Raw genomic sequence first — 14,975 nt, forward strand, 5'->3', positions numbered from 1 at the left:
AGTCAGTGGATGATAACTAATTAACTTGCATTGGTTTGAAAAATTACCAAGGGACGTTTGCTAATGGTAAGACTGTGTAATATGTTCGTAAAAAAAAAGAAGTATAATAAAATTAGATTTCTGGCCAACTTGTTCTTCAGGATGTGCTAATAATGCCAAAGCTAGGAATTCAAAATACATGCACATCATATTGGACTTCTCTTTTTCTAAAAGGGGATGCTTTGCATTCCAAAAATTCCAGTTTCAGTTTCTTGAATCTCAAGTTAAAAGATCTATTAGCAAGGGATAGGAAGCAATACTGGCAGAAACTCTGGATAGCAACTGCCAGACCAAGCCCTTTTTTGCCTCAGAGAATTATAGTGCTTTTATAGCTTTACCCAGTCATTTATTCAGATGACATAAGGCCCTGTTATTGTTATTTTAACACAGTGGTTGGGTGATTTCAGAAATTGCCATCAGTTGTAGTGGAGAAATGATAAAAAATGAATAAGGAAATAATTTCACTGCAATATAAGACAAATTTTCTTTTTCTTACCTAACTTGGTCCTACATATCTTGTTCACACACATTGAAAAATAATACCATTCAGGAAAAATCTTCATCAACTATTTACTGTCATCAAGCTGCTGCTACTGCTGTTACTAAAGACATATTAATGCATTTGACTAGTTGACTGACAGTTTTTGGAATTCTCAGCTCAGAAAATTATGATTATCTTTCCCTTTCCTTCTCAATATACTGATCAAGGCCAAGCAGTAGGAAAGCTCTTGCACTTTAAATTCAGTTTTTAATCAAGGAAGGGGAACCAGTGATCACCCTACAATTACCAGGAGCACATCATCCATCGCAAGCAATAATGCTCAAAATTCAATAACATCTGCAGGCCGATCCACCTGTCTAGAAAATGATTCTGCTTGAAAAGCATGTATCGGAAAGCAATACAGCTGCATTACAATCCAGCTATCCAGGTTTCTTTACTGCATTATATAGAATCGGTAACAGAATTAGGAATTAACTGGAAGGTGTAATTTTAAGAACCCCCTTATCTATGCAAGCCCAGCCTTTCCGTAAAAGAGTTAGTATGCTGTAAGCAAGGATGACAGTATTTCATCTTGGTACTGCAAGTCATATGTTTAATTGGAAATGATTTCAGTTTATTTCTGCAATGTCCTCACCAAACAAGTAGCACATGATTGTTATGTAAGCTTCTTGTACCTGGGAGAAATTTGATAAGGCTCTCAGGATCTGTATTGTAAACAGATGGAACACTCTGATCCAATAGGAGAAGCCTCTGCAGTGGCATCATCCACAAGAGTAAGGATGGAATGATTACTGCTGGCTTGTCAGACCACACTGGTAATGAAAGATTCATGAGGAGATGATGTTTTATGGGCGGGTATCTAATACTGCTGCCAAGTCACAAGTGTGACGTGAACTAATCGATACAATTTATCCTCCTGGAAGAAACTAATAAAGTGTGTTGATAAGAGATAAAATGTTTTAACTTCTCAGATACAGAACCAAGCATTCTTCCAGCCTCAGCTTTTAAGAAATTGTGCTACTTGGCATATAATTGCATAGGAATATTAGAAGTAGTTTTCATCTGATCCCAGGAGGTCTTGTGTGATTTAATTCTCAATTAGTATGTAGCAGATTAAGGGTCCCATGCAAGGAAAATTCCTGTGAAACATTACTCTTAAAGTGCTGGTATCTATTGTCGCCAATCTGCATTTTACAATTCATCAACAGAACCATATTGTCAGCCCTTCAAGGTGGGCAAGACTAAGCAACAATCATTGTATAGACCTAAAACAACCTTCCAAGAATTTGTGAGATTAGAAATGCTAAATGGATACATTTTGGGCCAAATGAACCCATGACTAAGCACTATTTTATGATCATATTGTTATATATCCTCTTTCATCCAACTGGTAGAAAATTCTAGAAACAGCATCATGTGGATTTTGTTTCCTTTAGATATTTTGAGGACTTGTCAAATATTTGATTTATATACATACATACTAACAGGACAAAGAGGAAGCAAAGAAGATGCCTATTTCCATCATGTACCATATGATTCCCATGCAGAGGCATTTGCACACCAATTTTTGGTTGAATAGCTTTCTTTGTTAGAGAGGATATTTAATCCAAGTTCAAATCAAAAACCACTATCACAAGGAGGCCCAAAATCCTTGAAGCTGCCCATTACTAGTTGTCTATGTGTATATACCCAATCATCTGATCATTCATAAATAATCTTCCTAACCTAGAAAATTATCCTATTTATTCTGACTTCATAAAAATAGTGGAATCTCACTATTCAGATAACATTAACTCAAAACATTCCTTGGTTTTTTTATAGTCCAAAATAAGTTTATTGTTTATGACTAAATCAGTCTGAATGCATTCAATTTATAGCATAGGTAGATGTAATCAAATAGATTCAAATCCTGTCAATTTGTAGCAGAAATGAAATGGGATGATCCGATGATGTGATGTTTATATGCTTTTAGAAGACATCTTGACAATCTTCCAGGATTCATAGGACAGTTGTCAGACAAATCACAACTTGTGTACAAGTTGTGATTTGTTTGGCATACAAGACAATTGTTGATCCTGTGAATCCTGGAAAAGGAGGGTTCTCAGAACATCTTCTAAAAGCAAAGAACACTGAGATCTCATTGGATCAAGTTGCTTCCAGTCTTGGCTACACGCTAGAGGATTCTAGAGTTTATAAAGCTTTGGCATAGACTGGTCACAGGCCATACTACACATGAGAGAATCTTTGCTAGGCAGGATAGATTAAAAGGTCTGAATGACATGCAGTTCATTAGACAATGGAGCCACAGTGCTGTTCCTGTAACAACTGTTCCCAGATTCACTACCAACATGATTGTTTTTAAGGAAAAGAAAGCTGATCTTCTCTGCTTTTACTTTTGCAGAGTCACTCCACTTCTTTGAAGACACCAAGCCAGCTGGGTAACCTTTAGCCAGTCACTCTCTCTCAGCCCTAGAAGGGAGGCAAGGGCAATCCACTTACAAGAAATCTTGCCAAGAAAACTGTGGATTAGTTGAGACATTTACCAGGAGTCAAAAATGGACTCAAAAGTGCACACACACACACACACACACACACCACCACCACCACCACCACTACCACACCACCACACCACAAAACATATTCTTTGATACTGAGCAATAACAACTTGGACAGCTTTTACTGGCAAATAGGAGGGAAAGGATGAATCCCTTCGATCTGGGGATCTTTATTGTTGCAGCCACTGTTTGGTTCTGTTTCTCTGGCCTGGCAGTGAAACTGTTCATTAAATTAAGGGAGTTTTTGTCTTTAGCCATGTGAGAAAGCTTGAAGGTAATCACTGTGGTTCTGACTTCTGAGGAAATGTAGTTTATATATAAATAGCCCTGACAAAATGCAGAGCATGTAGGTTAGCCTTGTAATTTTACATTTGCTATTTGTAACATGAATGCGGGCATTAATAAGTGGGAGACGCTCTCATTGTTGCAAAGAGTTTGAAAACAGAATTTTTAGTTCTGGTAATAAGGAGCTTGTAATTGTCTCAGCAATGACACAGAGCTTGTTCATCACTCTCCCTGCTCATCAGACTCATTTTTGCTTACAATTTCTTGTAAAGCTTTACGACTATAGAGCTGCCTTAGCTGTACATGTGACAGAGTGACTGAAGTGCCCTCTGAGATCATACTCTTTCTACTGGAGAGAGGAACCTCTTTTGATTACAAAACCTTCAACTTCTGGAAAAAGAGGGGCTTACTTTTCCACAGAGTTGGTGGCTGCTGAGCTCACTTTTAAAGGAAGTTCTGGACGTGCTACAGCACAGAGGAAAGAGAAACGGGATTAGTAGCAGAGTGATGGCAACACAAAGTTTCTTTCTTGGGCAAGGTCCTGTCAGGTGATGGTCAAGCAAGTCACCTTTTCTTAGAATCTCCTCAGTTATGCCATTGACAGGGGAAGTCCCTTTATGGCTCAGTGTCTCAGCTACGGTTCTGTCCTTAGCTGTTTGTTTTCAGAGAGTTCCACATGTGCCGCTAGCAATGCACAAGTATACTTTATTTCCAGCTAATTAAATTAACATGCTTCTCCTTAGAAAGCTAATGTTTAATAATCCCTGGCGCAATTGTCTTTTACAGTAATCTATTGACAGTATGGCTTCAGCCCCCAACATTTCTAGTTACAGACTCCAAATGCTGTGAAAAACTCTGCTCCAGAGACCCCGACAATTAAGAGTCTATTCTGCCTAGCATGTGGGAGGTTCAAATCAAGTGTGTTGTATAATGATACATCATTTGCTTAATGTTAATACGTTTGTGTGTGGTTGTGATTTTGTCATCGTTTGTTTCTTGCAAAAGCCTACTTCCCTTTCGCTCCTCTTTTATTTCTTATGGGAGAGGCCATTCACCATCCACCTGTGGCTTTATTCCCAAGTCAACCCTGATTTCCTAGCTGTTCTTTTCTTCTGGCACCTCTGCGCATGTGCACACTGGGAACAGGCTCCAGCTGTTCCTTTGCCTCACCGCTGTCTAGCTCCGAAGGCAGCTGAGAACTGCCAAATGGCCTTGACCCCTCTCTGCCTCTGACGCAGACCCCTTGTCTGAGCCTTCCCCAGTCTCCAGGACTGGCCCATGTTCCTCCCCAACCTCCTCACTGTTCGATTCTGCTGCCAGCTCTGCTGGCCACTAGCGGGACACAACACCAGAACATGGACTGAACTGGCATACAGGGTACTTGCTTTTTCAGTCTTTCTCAGTGTTTATCTAACTTTTTTCCTACATTGGCATCTGTTGGAAAAACTGAGCATCTTCAAATGTAACAGTTTTGCCGCCTTCTCTAGCAAGAAGCCTTTCTATCCATATAGGAGAGTTATTATAGACATCTAGTTGACCACTGGAAAAAGTGGTCAACTAGACTAGAGTTCTTTGGTTTAAAATTTCTTGTGGTTCAACAGGCGATTTAGTATACATATTATGTTACTTCAACTTTAAGTTTTCAACAGAGCCCCCAAAATGGTTTCGAATATTAAAAGCAATTATAATAATTAAAAAAGAGTGGGCTAAGAAAAAATAGAGTAGCAGTTAAGAATCTAACTTTAATTAAATATTAATCTACCAGAGGGGATCAGGATTAAGAACAAAGCAAATGAATAACATTTCTAGAGACAACAATTTGTGTGGGGAAACAGCCTGGAAATGCAGAGCAACTACAAGTTGTCCTTGACTTACAACAGTTCATTTGATGGTAGTTCAAAGTTACAACGGCATTGGAAAAAGTGACATGACTTTTTTTCAGACTTAGGACCTTTGAGGCATCCCCATGGTCATGTGATCAAAATTAAGATGCTTGGCAACTTGTTCCTACTTATGACTGTTGCTGTGTCCCATGGTCACGTGATCACCTTTTGAAACCTTCTGACAAGCAAAATCAATGGGGAAGCCAGATTCACTTAACAAGAAGGTTACTAACTTATCAAGGGCAATGATTCACTTAACAACTCTGGCAAAAAAAGTCATAAAACTGGGCAAAATTCACTTAACAAATGACTCACTTAACAACAGAAATTTTGGGCTCAAATGTGGTCATAAGATCAGGGCTACCTGTATTGTGTTATTCAAAACTAGACTGGCTCAGTACTGTCACATATCTCTGTCATGCATCTCAGGCTCAGTGTAAGACAGCTTTGTATATTAATATGATGTATGTATGTATGGCCTTTCCTTGTCCCTTTAGATTGTACTGTGAAACTTGCATAAAATTAAGGAACTTACCAGATGTGTCATAAAAGGGTAGATGTCAACCTTTCCTTCTGCAATCTTTGTCCTTCCTTTAGCCTCTGCTTACTCACACTTGCCTCTTGTTCCTCTTCCTTGTCTTTTGCTTCATTTAAAAAAAAATGGCTGGAGGGCAGAAGTCACTCTGAAATATATTTCAAAACCCCAAATGTAACAATGACCTTGTAGAATTATAACATTACGGGATTGGGTAAATATTACAATCCTGAATTTCAATGCATATGGGTGCCCAGCTTGTCTGTCATAATGTCCTTTGATTTTTAAAGGTTCCTAAGGCACATTTCTTCAACATGGTGTCCGGTTGGATCTTGGATTCCCATATCATCTGCGCAGGATCCTGGAATGCCACTTTTGGACCATGAGAAGCAACTGCTTGAAATGCAGAAATGAGTTGGGCTTGCATAAAACTAAAGAACTTACATGATTCTGTACGATTATGGCATTTCCCTCTGGAAGTCTTCATAAAAACTTCTGTGTCTCTGCCATTAAAGAAGTGCAACCTTTTGAAGCCAGGAAAGACTCAACTATTAATATGATACTGCCTGTGTACTTAATAATATTTTCCATCATATTGATACATTTTTATCAACAACTTTTGGAGCAGCGTTCAAGGCAGGGTTCTGAATGTTTGGAATAAAAGAAGATGAGGAGACAAAATCCTTATCAGGTTCATTCAATCAATTTGACTGGTTATCTCAGTTTGCAGTTACTTTTTGAGGCACTTAAAATACATCCATTTTTAAAGACTGGAAGCAAAAATCTGCTTAGATTTTAGTTAATTATATTGTAAACGTGTGGGTTGTTGTTGTGAGGGAATTGACACGCAGGAGCCATGTGCAAGACAGATCTTTATTATAACACAGGTGACAAGCGATTCAAACGTTCCCTGCAACTGTCAGGGTATTTATACTAGCACTCAGACCAACTGTCAAAATGACCAACCAATCAGGTCGCAGCTGGTATTTGCATATTGAATATGCAACACTCCTTTCCCCCAGATCAGTTGAAGGGGGTGGTGGACACAACATTATAACAAGCAACTTTGAAAATTACATTTGCATATTTCCCCATGTTAAGTGAATTATTTTTATTAATACGATTCAAACAGCAGTTCCCCCATTTTTTTTTTCATTCCAAACAGCAGTTCCTTGAATGTACTATTAGCAATTCTGTTTCTCTTCCTCCTCCCTCCAGTAATTTTCACATTACGTTTCTCACATTTCACATTTCTTCCTTTCCCTCGTTACTTTATTCACATTTTATTTATTTAAAATTCCCCCCCCTTAACTGCGCATGCCCAAACAAAACAACTTTGATTCTCTCGGTCCAGGCTTGAAAATCGGCCCTGGAGGCGGCTCGCTGCTCGCAGATGGCTTGGACAGCAGAGGCACCGCCTTGTACGGAGGTGGGGACTGGCAGGCAGCACGGAGGTCTAGGAGGAGCGTTGAGAGAGGCTCCTCGGCTTCCCGTTGGGAAGCAGGCTCGCGGGGAGGCAGGGAGGGGCGGCTTCTCCTCAAGGCAGAGAACGGAGCTAGCAGGCAGGACAGGAGGATTTCAGGCCCCTGGAGGCAGCTAAGACAGGGGAACGATGGAAGGCCGAGGAGGCGTCGGGAGGCCGAGAAGGCAGGCTTCTCCTTTCCCTTCGTTGAGGCGCGGAGCTGAGGCCAGGAGGCCGAGGAAGCAAGGCAGGAGACGGATGGCAGGGACACGCTTCAGTCCTCCTCCTTCTTCCTCTCTCTCTCTCCTGGTCAGGCAGGCATCGCGGGGAGGAATTCGTGCCCTGGAGGCAGCGAAGTGGAGACAGGGGCTTTGAGATGCTTGCAGCCTTCGTAGGACGGCCTCGGCAGAGGCAGCTGGAAACAGCTAGGTGCCTGGAAGGCAGGCAGGACAGGAAGGCAGGCCCTGGAGGCCTGTAGGCGCTGAAGGCATGCAACGAGCGGCTTCGGCAGGAGTTGAGGCACAGCGGCAAGGCTCGCAGTGGGCGCAGGCAGCACGGCCCGGAGAACGGAGGCAGCAACAGGGCTTCTGGCTGTCCTGTGGCTCCTTACTAGTTGGCTGATGTTGTTAGGCTCTGCGGGAATCGCATATCAGTCCCATCTGGGTCGGCAGTATTGTAAACGTGTGGGTTGTTGTTGTGAGGGAATTGACATGCAGGAGCCATGTGCAAGACAGATCTTTATTATAACACAGGTGACAAGCGATTCAAACGTTCCCTGCAACTGTCAGGGTATTTATACTAGCACTCAGACCAACTGTCAAAACGACCAACCAATCAGGTCGCAGCTGGTATTTGCATATTGAATATGCAACAAATTAGTTAATGCTTAGTTAATTTGGCCAATTCATTGAGCAGCTTTGAATGGAGGAAGTGGCAAGACACTCAAGAGTCAGAAGGCAAATTTTAAAGAAAAGAGGTTGTGCACAAATATAGGCAAAGCAGATGAGTCCCACAAATAATATCACTTTCTGTACAGTTCAAGTGTTTACTAATTGAATATTGGCCAGGAGAACAACGCAAATGCTGCCTTCTAAATCTTCTGATTTATGGCATGCCTTTAAAGTGGCAACCTTATGTAGGTTTAACAGTCATTCACCTTTAGCAGGAGACCCTAAAAACCAAGACTAGATTTTGATTGGGAAATGGCCCTGCCTGTCTATAGGAAACCAACTTTGATTTGTAGCCATTTCCACAGTTAATCTATTGATGAAGAAAATGTTTTAATTAGTAATGGTAGGAGCTGTTTATCTTAAAGCAGCCTGGTTCTCTGAGATATGGAAATCTCTAAAGTGACACTTGGAGGGCAACTATAAAGAATGTAATTATGAGACTTCAAGCTAAGTAACTTTTATTTTAAATTATTGGGCATCACTCTTCATATAGGTGTGCCTGAATTTTAGATTATTTTTTTTTTGGTAGTGTAACGACTGTAATTTTCACTTCCAATACTGGAGACTTCTTATTGGTATTGTAAGATATGTTTATTGTTTCTGAACTCTGCTCTTTGGTGTTTGTGTTGTTAGAAAAGCTGGAAAGAAAGGGATTGTTCTTGCTATGTAATATAGGTTTTTTATCATCCATAAAACATAAGAGCATCCAGAACTAGATTCTTGAAGATCCATAGTATAAGATGTTGCAATTGCCTTCAGGTTATATAGTATTGTTATATTGTTGACATTGATTTATACAGAATAATTTGTGTTAACTTGCTTGTACTGCACCTACTGACTTAAAAAAACTCCTATTATAACATATTCAGACATGCTATACCCTATCCTGGGTTAATGGAAGCTGAGAATTTGATACCCATTTAACTTATAATTCCAAAATGAAATGGTTATTCTAAGAATAGGCAACTTCATACATTCCACATGTTTCGGACTTCATCTCCCATCAAGCCAAATCAGTATGGTCAATGGCAGGAAATTGTGGGAGCTGCAGTGCTCAACATCTTTGATTCCCAGGTTGCCTCTTCAGACTTCCAGTAACATGTTTTGGGATACTTTCTTAATATCTTTTAAGACTTTTCTGAAAACATAAGCAAAACAGCACCAACATGGTTTAGAAATGGCCTCTGCCTGGGAAATTTGCTGAGAGGATCCAGTATGTCTGAGTAGAAATCTCTGTGGACTGCAAAGCAGTATGGGACATGGACCTATTCTAGATCAGTGTTTCACAACCTTGGCAACTTTAAGATGTGTAGAATGTTCCAGCCAACTCCCAGAATTACTCCAGCCAACTCTCATTCTGGGAGTTGAGAAACACTGTTCTAGACATTTTCCATTTAAAGTAGAACAATTTACTGGTAATAGGTGAAGAAACTGTTCTTCCCTCCTATCTCTCCATGCTTCAAGTCTTCCATTACTGATCTTCTGACTAATAGCTGTGGATCTTCAGGAGCAGATCCATTTTCAGGACTATCTGGTCGAAATGATGGCCAGTAGTAGTCCTCTCAACAGCACTTCCTCGATGCCCTGCAGGAAGATTACATTGAGAGATATCAAATCAGTGGGTTGCTGCCTGATGCCTTCTAGTAGGTAAAAATAGGATTCATTTCAAAGGCACTTCAGACAAGTGTATCAACAAAGGGCTCTGTTGGAGTTCAAGAAACCAGCATTGGTTAAAAATCTTAGCTTCTTTGGAAAAGCCCTACTAAGCATAGGAAAACATGTTGAAAAAAATCCTTGCTCCCAACATATTAGCATGGGCCACAGAACAGAAGTGTCTTTTCCTTGCAAGATGTTATTTGGGTAGGCAAGAAGAGCTCATGGCTCTTATTTTGATAGTATGCAAGGCTATGCTTTAAGATATGCCTTGCCATTAAATCTTGTAATGTAGCAGGAGATTATAATAGACATTATAATGAACTCATTGGAGAAGTGGGAAAAAATCAGCACTGTGGTAAATCTATAAATATATTACAAAAAAGCCACTATGAATGAAGGAATTATTGCAAACTCTATTAATGCTCATAAAAGTGTTTAAAATAAGGAAGGAGGATCCACGTGACAGTTATTTAAAGCACGGATGAATGTCATTTTTCCCCACAGTGCATGTCAAAATTGTCAACATGGCTTTTTAGAAATTATGCACTAAAAAGGAGAAAAGGGAGACTTCATTGTTGTTTCAAAACTTCTGGTTAAACCAAGCCCTGCCTTCCTTTATTTTAGAAACTGACAACCCAGAAGCTATTTTTACCATCCAAAATAGGCTTTTCTAGGATACCTGCTCTGGTTGCAAAAAATTTGATGGCCTCTCAGTGTCAGCAAGAAAATGGTTGAATCTACTAGATTTTTTGCATTCCAAATTGATTAAGTTCAAGTTGTTCATTGTGTCTTTACCTTCCTTTTTCTCTTTACTTAGTGAACTGTCTGCAGCAATAGAGAGCACAACCCAGGACAAAGATTTGGTTCTGAATTAAATGAACAGTGCAATCCTCCCCAGCCCCCCCCCCCCCTCTTTCTCTTCTGAAACAGGCTTCTTTAGCTCATAGTCCTTCAGTTCGGTTGCTGTGGCTGATCTTCCAACTAAGCCTATTGTGGGAAGTCCAATACACCCAAGAACACCCAGCTGGCAAAGTTAAATGCACAGAATTGTTGCATTCAGTCAACAAAGATAAATACAGTTTACTTATATCATTGAAAAGCTAATTCCAGCTTGCACCTTCCATATGCATTATTGTAACTTATGCATTTTGTAAGGCAGATTGGAATATATTTTGCATTGCAGACTCCTCAAATTACCAATTGTTCTGGAAAAATACAAATAGTTGTCAATTTACAACAGTTCATTTACTGACAGTTTGAAGTGACAATGGCACTGAAAAAAGTGACGTTTGATCATTTTTCACACTTACAACCATTGCGGTATCTCCATGATCATGGGATCAAAATTCAGATGCTTGATAACTGGTTCATATTTATGACTATTGCAGTGTCCACAGTCATGTAATCACCCTTTTGTGACCTTCTGACAAGCACAATAAATGAAGAGGCCAGATTCACTTAACAATAGTGTTACTAACTAAACAACTGTGACAAGAAAGATCTTAAATTGGGGCAAAACTCACTTAACAAATATCTCGCTTAGCAACAATTTTGGGCTCAATTTTGGTCGTGAGTGGAGGACTACAGCAAATAGACCTAGAGGGAAAGAAAAACTTGAGACATATTATCTCTGAGAAAAAGCCCACAGCTATTGCCAAAAAACCAACCCTCCGAACATAAAGCTCTTCTGTTCCTGCATGCTGACTCAAGCCCCACCCTATCTTGCTGCTGGATATCCCACCAGAATTTGCAATGATGCCAGCTGCCAAAAAATGCTGAGGTGTGGGAAATGCCAAGTGATCATCTGTGAAGAGATCACTTATTCGGTGTCTCAATCTAAATTAGGCGTATGGACAAGACTGAAACTAGAGCAGGACCTTTCTCCAGATCCCTTCATTGGAAATGGCCAATGATAGTGAAGGAGGGAGGGAGAGCTTCACCTAAGACCACAGACTGGATGGGCAGGGGTGATGAGCTGAATTAAGACTGAAAACCAGAGGTACAGCACCCACTATCTAAAATTTCTTATCCATGTTATTATGAAGGAGGCTATAAATTAGATCAGGAATCAGCTGGCCGTTTTCTCTCTCTCATTTCCAAAAAGTTGTTAGGCTGTTACGCGCACACATATACATGTGTATACATGTACACACACCTCTTACATCAGCCCTTGCATCACCCTTTACAACTTTAGCTAGGTGGGGTGGTGAGTGTCAGTCTCCTATTCTATTAACTCTTGCATGGCAAATCCTCAAGGAATTCCAACTAGCAATCAGCTTTACTTATAAATCAGAATTATACTTTTAAAAATACTTATCAACAATAAAACCACTAAGGTGTTTTTCTTATGAAATTAACAGTATGTCTGAAATCTTAGGTATCTTTATTTATGAACAGTTCTCACAGAAATAAGATTTACTTCTGAGTAAGTGTGTATGTAGGATCAGAAGCACTTTGTTCTGAAGGATTGTTATCATTTTCTGCAGAATGTTATACAATGGCACTGTATTCAATTTTTTTAGCTCCTTGGTTATCTGTAAATTGGAAATCACAACTCTGCCTTCCCGAGTTTTGTTCTTTCAAAATCTAAGTTGGGTATTGTTTTCAGTTTGAGGAAACAATAAATATTACCATCACAAGATTAGATTTCATAACAAGTCAGGATGGACTATTTTCTGAAGTCTGTATGTATATGTCTTTGTACATTCCAAAGCATACACGCCCACCCACACCCAGCTTCTGAGGAAGGCCCCTCTCTACCGTGTGACTCAGTGCTGAAGCAGGAATTCAAATTATCAACCTTCACCAAGCCTAAAAGTCTTGCACAGGGTTACATCTGTTTTGCACGTTTGGTACATATTGCAGCATTTAAAAAGGAAAACACAAAAAGTGCGAGTCATTCCCCTTGCATCAGACTCTACATCTCGCTCCAGATTCTCATTCCCTCCTGTTTGCATGACTTTTAGCAGCTCAGCACTGAAACTGAGTAGGAAAGCAGTCCAGCAGAGAGAATTCAGTTGGGGGACTATAGTCTCTCCCTCCCTCCCCCCCCCCTTCTCTCTTATCATGGGATTTTGCTTAACAATAGCAACTGGAAGTGCCAGAACTGCCATCAACAAGTGATGTGATCACATGATGTTGAGGTTTACAATCACATTAATGAGGGAAATTCCGTTCCAATTACCGTGGTTAAAACAAGAACTACCTCTGAGTCCAAGGAAGAGTTCTCAGATAATAACCTATTCTGTGTCCAGTGACTGTTTCAACAAAAGATAATTCCTGGATTTAATAATCCTTGATTCTCTACAAGTAAACCTTGACTTACTACCACAATGAAATCTAGAATTTTGGTCGTTAAGTCATTGCAGTTGGAAATCGAAGTACCATGCAAATGGATTTGATTTTATGACCATTTTTATGATGGCTGGAAAGAATGTCACTGAGGTTGTAAAGTGAAGCATGTGGTTGTTAAGCAAACCACATGATTCTTAAGCAAATCCATTGTATACCGTAGTTGCTTGCTTTTTTTGGGTGGTGGTGGTGGAAAATGGCAAAAAATGTCACCAAATGTGACATGACCATGGAATACTGTAGCTAGTCATGAATGCAAGCCAGTTACCACATGCCCAAAACTATAATCGCATGATCTGGGAACATGACAGTCGTCATTAAGAATATGTCATAAATTTATGACATGTCATAAATTAAATGGCTGGTCATAAATCAAGGATTACCTGTACGAGTTAAGTGACAAAGGAGTATTTTGATTGATTTTGTGAGGAAGGAGTGAAACTGAAATGGGTTGGGAGATGATCTACATTCAGCTCATCTGTGGTGTAGATACTTCTGAACTAGGTGAACAATGGACTTGACTTGGAAGGAATGCTGTTACGAACATATTAGAGTTGCCCCTTGTAAAGATCACTATGTGCGATGTGAGTTTTCCTGAACTCACCAAACAATCCATAGATAAGGCAGCTTCCTGTGTTCCTAGCTTGGTCAAAAGGAATATATTTGTGCAGAGAAGCACGTACATTTTCAAGTTGCACAGAGGGGGAAAGAGGTTCATTCCAGGCAAATGAATTTGAACTAGGTTGACATATAATCTTGAATAGATTGGCAATGTGGGTAGATGGCCTGGTTCCTATACTGTTTAATATACTCACAGGGCTGGAAAGAGTTCTTGAGCCTGTGGAGTATGGCTCCTGCCCAATGCACACTGAGAGTAGCACAAATCCAACTTAAAGCATCCTAGACAAATCCTTGTTTTTCCCCATCCAAGCTAGGACAGCCCATCCCCTCTCTAGGTAATTGGATCCCCTGTTGAATACACTCTTGAAGCGGAGTCCTCTTAACATTCAATTGACATCTGCCATTTGAATCCATTACTCTCTGTTCTGCCATTCTGAAGTGATAGAGAACAGAGCTTCTATTTCTGTGTAACATCCTCTTTGATAATTACTTGAGAAATATGTGCAGGAAAATAGGCACATTTTTGATACAATAATTTTTTTTATCTGATTTCGCTTATAATGTTTTCCTGCCTGTATTCAACCAGGAAAATACCAACTTTACTTTTTTAAAAAACAACAGTGTTGTGTGCTAGTGCATACACACAGTGTTGTCAGGTTCAAGAGCACCGACCTAAGATACAGGACTCATTATGAATAATGGGCTACTAAGGGGTAGAGCTTCTGCTCAAGAAAGAATATTCCAAAGCAGCAACTGAATTTTGCCCAAGGCTCAGCTTAAGAGCTTAGATCAAACTAGGGTTACCAGTTCTGATCTGAAAAAACAATCTAAAAAATCATTGGCCAGAAGCAAAGTGTTTTCTCATTCTAATGGACATCTAGATTTTTGTTATATGCCTTACCCTTAAGATACTAGACCAATAATTCTCAACCTTGACATCTTTTAAGATATGTGAACTCCTAGAATTCTCAGCCAGAATTCTCTAGCTAGAAGTCCATAGAAGAGGGAGTCAAACTATTCTCCAAGGCACCTGAGGGTAAAACAAGAAGCAATGGGTGGAAACTAATCAATGAGAGAAGCAACTTAGAACTGAGGAGAAATTTCCTGACAGTTAGAACAATTTATCAGTGGAAAAA

General features: G+C 39.9%; 1 long non-coding RNA gene across 1 annotated transcript in view; it reads left to right on the forward strand.

The window, feature by feature from the left end:
- LOC116508323 overlaps positions 1 to 6,500 on the forward strand; it is a 28,133-nt gene extending 21,633 nt beyond the window's left edge. The window contains exon 2 of the long non-coding RNA XR_004255310.1: positions 6,090 to 6,500. This is a non-coding gene — a long non-coding RNA (uncharacterized LOC116508323). The remainder of the gene's footprint in view (positions 1 to 6,089) is intronic.
- The last annotated feature ends 8,475 nt before the right edge of the window (positions 6,501 to 14,975 follow it).

Source organism: Thamnophis elegans, chromosome 4 (genome assembly GCF_009769535.1).
Source record: "Thamnophis elegans isolate rThaEle1 chromosome 4, rThaEle1.pri, whole genome shotgun sequence".
In the NCBI taxonomy this organism is placed as follows: Eukaryota; Metazoa; Chordata; class Lepidosauria; order Squamata; family Colubridae; genus Thamnophis; species Thamnophis elegans.